This window comes from Camponotus vicinus, unplaced genomic scaffold (genome assembly GCF_025532165.1).
Source record: "Camponotus vicinus isolate PSW18456_S1 unplaced genomic scaffold, iyCamVici1.0 SCAF_1, whole genome shotgun sequence".
NCBI lineage: Eukaryota > Metazoa > Arthropoda > Insecta > Hymenoptera > Formicidae > Camponotus > Camponotus vicinus.
Genome location: NW_028141945.1, coordinates 21,862,604 through 21,874,726, shown reverse-complemented (window position 1 = coordinate 21,874,726; position 12,123 = coordinate 21,862,604). Strand labels below are relative to the sequence as shown.

The 12,123-nt window shown below is 32.6% G+C and overlaps 1 protein-coding gene across 12 annotated transcripts in view; it reads left to right on the top strand.

Moving 5' to 3' along the window:
• The window catches only part of Sona (sol narae metalloprotease), a 47,101-nt gene that overhangs the window by 8,440 nt on the left and 26,538 nt on the right, over positions 1–12,123 (top strand). The window contains exon 1 of one of the 12 annotated variants that reach the window (XM_083078476.1): positions 1,388–1,406. The exons of 10 other annotated variants lie outside the window; for them this stretch is intronic. The gene's annotated coding sequence lies outside the window, so the exon portion shown is untranslated. Of the gene's footprint in view, positions 1–1,387; positions 1,407–8,090; positions 8,168–12,123 lie in introns of those variants that run through there. One more of the 12 variants, XM_083078475.1, reaches the window with a different exon arrangement.

Genomic DNA, 12,123 nt, shown 5'->3' with positions numbered 1-12,123 from the left:
TTTTTATATTATTTACACATGTTTATTAAAATAGATCTAATATAAAGATGCTAATTAAAATTAAAATAAAACTATAGAAAAAGCGTCTTTAAATAGTTACTCCAGCTACTCTCGTATTTATTTTAGTTTTATTAAGTGACGAACGCAAATCCTGAAAAAAGCGATAACATATATTGTAACCAGCAAAATAACGGCTTTCGCGTGTTATACGATTAGCAAAATATCGATAAATATCAGTATCGGTTTACAAGTATCTCTCCCTCTTTTTCTCTCGCCGGTACAACTCGTCAATAGAAAAAAAAAAAAAAGAATTTACTTTCAATCGCCGTAGCATTGAGCCACGTCGCTCACGTGGAACACCACGTGAACGTAGGTGGCGAGAACGGCCGTTCTAAAGAGCAGTGCCTCACCTGCAATTAGGGATTTACGGCCGCGAATGTCTACGGCCCGTAACGGGATCCTTGGGATATGATGAGTACCGTGATTCTCCCTCCGATGTATTTTCGCGACTCCGACCAGACGAATGTGTTTCTCTCTTACGCAATCACCCTACGTCCGAACGCGCAGAGATGTTTATTCGCGATGCGAATTTCTTCGCGAAATGACACAACATATTTTTTTTTTTCACCTATACCCAAATCGTGCCCGCACCTATTTTCTACAGTGAAATGTGTAACTTTTTCAAAATTAATTGCATATTTATTTTACGGAGTATCCATCAATTTTCTTGACAGTCTCCATCTCACTTTTGTCCGGTCGCGACTCTTACTTCCAATTATTTACTTATTTATTTATTCCTCATTAATTCTTTGTTTTTTTAATACTTTTCCATATGTTTTAAATAAACAGGATACACACTTATATATAACGATTTACATGAGAAAACCGCAGCTATATTGATGAATCAATTATCGGTCCATGTAATCCTGTTTGTGATGTTCACGGGTCAAGAATGGCGATGACAACGATGTCATCGTCTTCATCGTCTATGTTGCTCTCGGTGTCTCTCGACATAGCGCCGATATGGTGAAAGCTGATATTTTGTAACACGCTCATGCTATTCCGTTCCGTTCCGTTCCATTCCATTCCATTCCGTGATATTGCCCGTTGCAGCCGTTGGTTCATTCGTTGGTTCGCCCAACACGGTTCTCTCGGCGCGTATACTCGAGTTGTCTCTCTCCTTCTCTTGTAATCAAAGAGAACTCCGTGTCGACAGTACACAATGGTAGGCGCACCTAGAATACGTTTTTTCCTCCTGTCCACGTTCCGCAAGATTCTCGTTTCGTGAACGACGAGATAGTTTGCTTGTGTACGAGATCACATGTCGCTGGCGGAAGGCGACAACGAGAACGATAGCTGGGCAAAAAGAACGAGTCGAATAAAAGCGAAGAAATTTTTAAGAACAGGTAAAAGCGAAAAGAGAAAGATCGTAATTTATCGTAATTTTACGCTCGCTATTATTCCTTCGCGCAATGAAAGCGAGAGAGAAACGCGCTTGAGGTGACTTAAAAAATCAGTTCAGAGTCAATGATTGTTAACGTTGCGTGATTTAAATATTCAAGTCCGGCAACTGTTCAATCGCCTGTCACGCGCTTTAAATATTCAGTGTCGGGAAAATGTGCGTGACCTTGACACGCACCTTCCAGACTGCAATCTCTTTGGCGAGACACAGATTGCATTGACAAAAGTCTCGTACGCGAAAATTGAACCAAACGTTACGGTTATTCGTAAATTAAAAAGACATTTAAGAAATATTATTATTAATGATTAAGAATATTTAAAAAAAATTTCAGTTTTTATTCGGGACAAAATTAACGAATATTAAAATATTAATTCTAGAATTTATAGTTAAAATAATATTAACACATGTAGAATAGATTATCGATCCTCTCGAGAAATATTCTTGAATCGTATTACCTACGTAACAGTAAATTATCTGTATAATTATCTTTCTGTTATTAAAAGATTATGCAAAGATTCCCCCTTTTTTCAAAAAAAAATCTTTATTATTTTCCTTGGAAAAATTTTCTATCCGCTATTATTGCTGTAGAAATTGTGCAACTGGTGGATTAGTGAATAGTATGGTTGCGTAATATTAAATAACAATGTTACATAAAATTATTCTGTTTTTTGTATTGACGGAAAGATATCGGGCTCGATTCGGTTTCTGCACAACTTGCATAAACGTTGATCACATTTTTAAATTGAATGCAAGAAGTATCTCTAAATCTAAGAAGCTCTAAATTTAAAAATATTTGTACGGTATTATTTGAGGAATTTATAGAATTAATTTAAAAAATAATTTGTAGCATTAAAAAAAAGCAAATAAAATCTATATTTTTTCTCTTTTCTAAGGTTTTTTTAATAATTTTTCTTATTTTTTTAAAGATAAGATATAGTATTCTTTGACTCTTTTTTAAATAATAAATTTTATTTTTACTTTTTTTGATAATTGTAATTATAATTTATTGGCAGTTCTATATAATTTAGATATTTCTTAAGAAATGCAGAATGTGTGTCGCATAAAATCAATTTATATGCAAACTTGCAGCGCAAAAATAGTTCAAGCATTATAACTCTCACATTAGAGTGAGAGTGTTAATTCGTTGTCTTAATACCAAAAGGCGCGAATTATAATTTGCGTGTGATACACGATCGATTCATTGGGTCTCGATAATGTATAACATGTCCTCGATTCGCAAGAAACTGCCAATATGTTACACAGCGAAAGGAATAATCGCGCGAACCAATTTTCTGCATTTAAGATATGTGGTCTTATTAACGTTACCGGAGAGAGTTTTGAAGCAGATCGCAGAGTATCTATTCAGGTTTAACCAAGCGCAATGGGAGCTTATGAGAATTGATTGCATAAATAACTTTGTTTCACATATTTTACGAATTTAACGATATTATTGTGCTTTGTTGTAAAAAAATACGAAAAACATATAAAATATAAAAATTATACATCTAGTAAAATGCACGATTATATCATAATATAATTATAGAAAACATTAATTGAGATAAATTAGACAGGAGAAAAAATCCAAATGTGTATGACAACAAAAATTTCATCAATTACATAAAATTTAAATGTAAAATTGTGATTAAATCTTCAGAGAGTTTTATTAACAAGTTTTTTTTTCCGATGCCATTTTATAGAACCACATTTATGTTTTATTCATCTCGTGATTTAAATTCACTCAGCAGGAGCACTTAGAGGATTTATTAAAGAAAATTGTGTGCAGCTTGATTATACAGCAACCGAAATTATAATAGATCAGAATTTCCATTTTCTTGATAATGAAAAGTCATCTCCCGACACAATCGTACAGTCAATATAATTCAATTTTCAATTATTAAAATATTTATTTATTATTGCGCGATATATGTGTTATAATTTTGATCTAAATTTAAGCAAAGATTTGAAATGTAGATATATTGCAGACTATTATTTATACATTTCTACTCCGAGAGAATTTCATTATATTATAATATTATACTATAATAAAATAGCAGATAGATAAAAGTAGATTAAATAAAAGTAAATTAGATTAGAATTGGAAGTTTTTTTTTTTTTCATCTCGGGGAAAGTATCAAATTGGAAAATGATATTCGAAATACACATATATGTTTAGAGAAAGCTAGACTAATAAATATCATCAAAAGAAGCTTTTTCCTTATATGATTTTTTTTTTACGAAATTTAACCTTAATTTTATTTACGAAATTTAATTTTTTTATAAAATTTAATTTCTTGAGGCAATGTGACCCTTAAATCCTTAAATCACAAAAATGTGTTACCTGAATCTCAAAGATTTATTTTCGCGCCGCTCGTCCACCGAATTTCGTGCGTGTCACGCATGCGACGACTTACATACCAAGCGCGGCTCTTGAGTCCACCGCGAAAAGCCCCGAAAAAGATAATCATCTTAGATCCTCGACACAATTCGACGACGACAAGCCACTTCATTCCTGTGCATCGCACGTCTCATGCGTGGTTTGTGAATATGTACATGATGTTTATAAAATATCCGGTTAAAAATTTGCGCTACATATCGAAAAAATTAAATAAAATGTAAAGAACACAAATTTTTTATAATAATTTTCTAAATCTAAATATATTTTATTAAAAGTTTATTATATAAACTAGATATATATTTGATCGAAATTCTCAAATATTTTATTTTTTTATTTTCTTAAAAAAGCTAAGAATATATTTTATATATTAACATCTTATACTATATCTCTTTATTCTGATTTTTCGATTATTATTTTCGATGTTTATTTCTCCTAAATTTAGTTTGATAGGTTTTTTTATCATTCGATTTTTTCGATATATTATAAAAATCTAACCGCTTGTTTAATGAATAATCTGTACACCCCAGTTGACGTACGCGCGAAATGCACATTTTATCTCATCTCATCTGCTGGTTTAAATTATCGAGCGCGAGTTTGCGAAGTTTAAATACAGGTCAAGATTGAGAACCGCTGCACCGATTGAAGAGCGACTTTAGTGCAAAGTCCGAAGATTAAAAAAAACCATGGTTGTCGTCATTAATCTTTGCGTAGAAAATTACGGAAAAATACTGTACAATGGCTGGCACTGACTTTTTTTCTACGATGTGCGTTCATCGATCGATGAATGACGACGACGCGACTCGCCAAAGTACACAAGTTTGGCCATAAAGGAATTAAAATTTATTTATGCAAATGCGAGACTTGGTTCCCATTCGGATTTATAGACGTGTAGTAGCATAATACGTGTAGGGAAACACGAAAATTGAAACGAATGTGAATGTCAAGGGGAATATTAGGGTAGATGTTTTTTTTTTCGTTTATTTGCAGTTGCATTTCCTAAATATATATATTTTTACTTATATAAAACGCTGATAGAATTAACTTATTCACCATTGTGTAACCAATTTAGATGAGAGAAAAAGAGACGTTCAATCTTTATTTATATATTGTGATAAAGTATAAATAACGCGTGACAATTTTTCTCTTAATTATCTGATTAATTTTCTCTAGCGAAAATATGGAAAAAAATCATCGTGGTTTTTTCAATCTTCATTTAATAATAGCTACTAGATAATTTTCATTGAATTTCATGTTCAAAGAGTTGATTAACTGCGCGCCGTTAACAATTGCAATCATATGCCGGTGTGTCATCGGTAATACTCAATGTCGTCATTGTTATTACGCTACGCACATATCGAGTGTTTCACACCGCCATCCTAATTATAATCTGCTAACCGAGGAGATTAAACAGTCGCGATATTACCATCCCAGACAACGTACTTCTATTTCATCATCGCGCAAGTAAACGTTACATCGTTTCGATTAACGACTATTCGATATTGCGCAAAAAAAAAAGACGCAACTTTATGGCGAAATTTTAATTTCTTCCTACGATAAACGTAGGAAAATTCTAAAATGCCGGGTATTCGCCGCCTAAAAGTATTAGTTCCAAGTATCAAAAAATTCACGAATATAATTTAAATTGAAAAAACGGAACTTATATTTGTATTTAAGTGTCTCAAATCATTGTTTGTCGCGCGTTTGACAAAGGTATGTGTTTTGTCAGTATGAAAAGAACGAGAACACTGTGCGCGTGAGGCCACATCGCTTTCCGACTCGAGTCACGGTCGAAGTGAAATTGGTGTTGGAAACAACGTTGCGAAATATGCATACGTACTTAACTTACCTACTTTAAGGATCGGTCTAATTCGATACGGGTCAAGGTTGTCGCATCGCATGAAATCTGGGTTAATATCGCGAATTGATCGGCCAAATTGATTCAATTAACACGACGATGGAGCACACGTCGAAATCAATCGCCGTTAAGCATTCGCGAAATTGATTATATTGCGATATAATAGTATTAAAAAGCAACTATAAATTTAACGCGAATCGAATTTTTGTTTGTCTCTCACTTTCATAATCAATCAATATTCTTTAATTCGCGATTAATTTTACTTTAATGGATCGAATCATATTTTGATTTATTATCAGATGCATTAATAAAGTTCGAAGATATTGCGATTTTGGCTTCCATATAAAGAACATTATAAAAACTTTTTTTAAAATAATTAAAAATAAATTTAAAAAAAAAATAAAAAAATTCTTATCTTTAAAAAAATAATATCTCGTCCAATTCGAAACAAGATATATAAAATACACAAAATTTCTTGCAAAAAAATAATAATAAAATTTTTAATTAATTTTAAACAAATTTATTTTTAATTTTTTTTTAAATTAATTAAAAATAAATTTAAACAAAAATTAAAAATAAATTTGTTTAAAATTAAAAATTTTATTATTATTTTTTTGCAAGAAATTTTGTGTATCTTATATATCTTGTTTCGAATTGGACGAGATATTATTTTTTTAAAGACATCGATTTACCAAAAATTCCGTATTAATATTAAATTTGAAAATTGCTCTTAATGACGAAGATATGTACACATACATGTATTTGTACAAAAAGTTAATTTTATTATTTTATCTGTTCCATTAAATTGCATTCTTCTTGCAATACTCGTTCTTGTAGTAAATAAATTGTGTGTATTTAAGAAAAACACGCGCGATAAAACCGAACAGCGTGACGTAAATCAATCTCGTATGTATAAACGCGCGAATTGATTGGCCGCATATCTGTCCTCATTGTCGAGGTCTTTAACGTTGCACAAACGACGATTGCATTGCTCGCAAGCTGAAAACTCGCGGGTATCCAAGAGTGTCCTTGCATAGATAAGTCCCGCATGAGTGACTTTTGCATCGTTGCATCTTACATAAGGGCAAAGTGATTACGGGTGTGCAGCCCCTGCGTTCTCGTGTGGAGGTTACGACGGGGTCCCTCCATTGACATCCTTTACGCAATCGCAAATTTCTCTGAAGCCACCCGATTACCGTACGCGAAAGGTCACTTACCTCTTGCACAAAGTAGTTAGACTCGTTCGACTCGAACATGCACACACACACACACATACGACATATCGAGTCGTCCGAGAAGCGATTAGACGTATTACATTGACAGCGAGGCATTTGCGGAAATTAATCGCACAAAGTTGTCGAGATAATTATTATGATAAGATGTCAGTACTCGTTGACGGTTACATTATTGCAAATACCGTAAATTAATGTAGAATACATCTCTCGTTGTATCTTTCACTATTGTACTTATATGCTTAAGTTATACGTTCTTAGCATTAAAATTTCATATGCATGTGTCATGTGTTCCAATTGCATTAAAATTTATGCTTGTCGTGTGTAAAATAGTGTCTGCGAATAACTGTCTAAAAGAATAGCGTAATCCAACTCGTAAATATGAGTTTATGAGAACTGAAAATGCGGAATGTATCGCGTATAATGTGCATTCATATGACAGTATTATGCGTATTAATGGACTCTGATAAAATATACGCGTAAAATACGCGCGATTCGACAATTTTATTTTGTGCAGTTCGCAAGAAGATATATTTTTATTGCTCCGGCAACATACATCGAACGGCTTGCGATTACAAAAGTCAATCTCAGAGGCAGACATCTCAATATTAATGGCACTCGACCAGTTGACGATTAATTAAGGCGAATGTATAAAAAGTCAGAGTTTACTTAAATAATTTCTTCGTCGCGGGACAAGTTTTTTTTCTCTCTTTCTCTCTTTTTGTTTTGTCCCCTTCCTAATAATTCAATTCGAAACACGTTTGCGACTGAGGATGTGAGGCAAGCGCCTCTAAGCGAGTCTAATTAGAATATTATTGACCGATTCGTAGAACACTGTCGGGGGAAATTGCCGTCGATCGACAACTTATATCCCATTTTGCGGTTAAGAGCAATCCGCTAGAAAAAAAAGGAATCGATTGCTTTATTGTGGCAAGAGTGCACAAACGGGTAGAACCAGTTCACGCGTGTGAGCAAAAAAATACGCTTTCCATAAATACTATATCATTCCTCGGGTTCTCGTCTCATCCGTCTCTCCGGAAATTATTGCCATGCGCAGTGGGTGATATTTCAGATCACGTGTTTCGCGAATTATAACCACAGAAGCACGTATATATAAGTAATAGAGATCTGACAAATCTTAATAGTGTCTTCATGTCTGTCAATCCAATCTCGGAGGTCTCTCCCGAAGTCCGACACTATTTTGTATAAGTACCATCGATTACGTGAGTCTCTCTCTATCTCATCAGTCTTATTACATGTTCTGATTATTCTATTGTAGCCAAGATCTATTGAAATTTCAATTTATAAAATAATTTAAATTTAGCAAATTGTTTCTTTCTCTCTCTTTTTCTTTCTTATTAACAAAAACTTAAATAAATCTGAAATCGATTATTTTTCAACAAAAATAATATCGAAGGAAATTATTATTTGTTGCAAATTTTCAATTCTCAAAACGTTAAACATTTTTGTAATTAATTTCCATATCTTACAAATCTATTAAAATATATTTAAAATTAAACACAAAGTAAATTTTTTTGCAATCTGCTTGTATGTATAAAATTTAATTAATCTTAATTATTAATCTCTACACATTTATACATCGAGAAAGAATCGATCTCGAGTAGTCAAATAATTCATAAAAGTTTGTGTCGGGTAGGTCTGGGACATTCTGCATATCAATAACGCAGGCGATAATCTAAAAATCTATTGACCACGTTCTGATCGTCCGAAGAAGCATATGTTAGCGCTCGATAAAGCTACAAATTGTATCTATAGCAAACAGACATATAGAATCATGATTTATACATATTACTTCTCTCGCGCAAGAATGGCCCAAGTTTCGATCCGCATTCAAGGCAATCAACTTGGTTGGCGTTTTCTTATAATGTATAATCATGGTAAATTAAGAGAAGAAGAAAAATATAGAAAAAGGAAATCAAAAGAAGAGTCGCTTGCGTCAAATCGACATCGTCGCCGTCGAATACAATTGTTAAAATACAATTGTTGAAGAATCATCGTGAACAAAGTAATGATAAAGGGACAAAATTATATTGAACTAAAATAAGAAATATTAAAAGACGATTAAGAATATATTTTGTAACATTATAGAATTAGTGAATAAAAAAAAAGTTTAATTTTTCCGCAATCGCAATGAGCATGAAGATTTTTATCTCTTGCAAAATTTAGCCTTGTGATTTATAACGTATGTTGCGTAAACGATTTAATCGCAAGATTCTGATAATGATAATTGTGTAATATTACAAATATCGATTTATCTGAAAAGAACGGTATATTTGACATAGGAGGATGCAAAAACCAAATCACGGAGGCCAAAGTGTTGTATTGCAAGAACTGATGCTAATGGGCTTGCTATAAATTTACTTCAGACTGCACGTGAACTTATGTGCGAATATAGGAAGTGACAATGCTGTTTAACTGTTAAGTTAGCTGTACAGTTCTTGTCAAGAGTATGCAACATCATTAATAACTAAGAAGAGTTTACCAAAACAACCTATATAGCTATATAAGATTCTCCAAGTTAAATTATGCGTGAATTTTTATTTCCTCAAAACGGCACAAATCGACTGTGTACTGACCATAAATTCATTAAAATTGAATATCTGTCTTATTAATTTCGTCCACATATTTACAGTCATTGGCATTTACAAAAATGAATCAATATAAAATGTATTCTCTGAAACAAATATTTTATAAAAATTAAACTTTGTAGAGAAAAATAATATTTATAATTAATTAAATTAGCTAGCATACATTAATTATAAGGCTGCAAATCACGGTAGCTTTAGACATATTTTAATAAAATTAAAATTCTCTTTAAAAATATATACACAACTTTGTTTGCTAAATGTCATACATGGTCTTCCTTATATAAACGTAGTTTCATTAGAGAGAAAGCTTTGTCGCGATCTACGAAATCTGCACTAACTTATATGGCTTATGTAACGATAACGTATACGCGGGTATATTACGTGTATTTACGTATATATTATTCAATTTATTATCTTTTCTCCATTTTTTCAATTCATTAAAAATTTAATTTTCGTCAAATGAAATTATTCTAAAAGAGAATAGAATGCGCGATGTTTAATTTCTCATATTTCAGATGTGAAAAAAAGTCACAGTCGCGCCTATAAAATATAGAAGGCTATTTCGATAACCAATATACCAATCAGAGCGAAATTCTGGCAAAATGGTACTTTTCCGTGAAACGCAAACAACCGGTCTGTGAAATATGGGATAGAAAGAAGAAAAAAAAACAGAAGGACACGAAATTATAATCACATGTTTTCGCGAATCCTCAGACAGTTCGGTGCCCGTTGCCAGACTGCGCGATCTCTTTTTTTCTTGTAACCGCCGGCATTAACCTGGAATAATATCTCGTCTCTCATTGACTAACTAATGAGGGGTATGGGGGAAACTTTTGTCGCACGATTCATAAAGCGGAGGGGAGAGTAGATACAAGTGAATGCATTAGCAACGCGGCTTTTTGGGATTGCTGATGACAGCCGCGTCTCCGGTGTCGCTCTTTTTTACGTGTATCTTTTTTTGAATTTCGTAGAATCCCGAGTCCGGTCGATCGAACGGTCGGCATATGGCGTCAATCAGCAGTAAAAATCTGTTGGCAAAATCGATGTTTAGTCACCGCATTTCCATTTGGATTATGCCTTTCTTTTTCCCACCTCGAGGGCATATTGAGTATATATGTATCTACGCGAAAACCGGTTTTAATGAGATTTGCAAATTTCGGTGGTCACGACATTCATTGACTCGCAAATCTTTCAATGAAACTTGAAATAACGAATTATCTTGACAAAATGATAAGTATTCCGCTGGTCCTCCTCCAAGGCGTGGATAACAGATTTTAGTGTCATTCATTACGATCACGATACAAATTGAAATCATAATCCATCATAAAAATACGCGGCATAGCATGTTTCTTCGTCTAAGATTTAAATCACTTTTCTTATAGAGGAAAATAATGAAGAGAAAATATTACACAGAGAAAAATGTATACTGTATTCAAGTAAATATTATTTATTTTAAGTATATCATAAGTTTGTATATCCGCAAATATATCCCAAGTTCACCACAAGCATTAATTTTAATTGAATATATTCTGAATTTTAGTAAGTGCAGTATTTTAGTCAAGAATATTAAATTAAAACAAAAATTTGGTTTGCTTACTACAAGAGTTGGCGTAAAGTAAGTTTGATTTTTCTTTGATACAACTTTACAATATTCTTGAAGAGAAAATAAATTCTTCTTTTGAGTACATGATAATGAGATTTTCTAACACTTGTGATGAGTATATTTTAAGACTATTATCAAGAATATATTCTTTGTTGAAGAAAACTATTACTTAAAGAAAGAAAAATAAACTGAGTAATCGCTTTTCTTGGCAGTAGAATGATATTTTTCTCTGTGTAGTATATTAACAATTAATATTATAATATATTAACAATATGGTAAGAATATTGTAAACAAAAATTTTTAAATCATTTGTTGCGTGCATTTTGAGAAATTAGAAATATTCTAACTTTTTTTATCACTGTTATATGAAATTAATGTGAGCGTAAAATTGCTTTTCTATAAAACAGCGTCTTAAAAATATCACGCGCGATGGCGCAATATATTCTTTCCAAATATCTGTAATTTCGAAGATACATTCACATTTATGTACGATACCGATGATTATTTATAAGCGTTTATTAATGGCACACATATAGATAGCTTAGATATTCATAATTAGGAAAAAAATTCAGATTTTAAGTTTCGATATCTGGCGAACATTACAAAAATCAGGAGTCGTCGTCGTCGTCGTCGTCGTCGTCGTCGTCGATACCGGTTTTGTGGTTACATAGATAGAGGAGGCCGCCGCCGTTTAATCACAGCGTAAAATAATGTACATTATTACGCGACACACACGACTTCCGATTTTAGATAAGGAGTTCATTAATCGCCTATCCGTTGTTTTTTTAATGCTATCGAAACGGAATAATTTTTTAACGCGTGTTACGGAACCAGTTCGTGACTTGAAAAATAGTAAATTGCCGACAGTTCATTGTTAAAATCTCGCATAGAAGGAGTTTTTACGATTGAGTTTTTATTCAAGCTTAACTTTAGTAGTGTACTGGCAGATTCATTATTATTGCGCTCA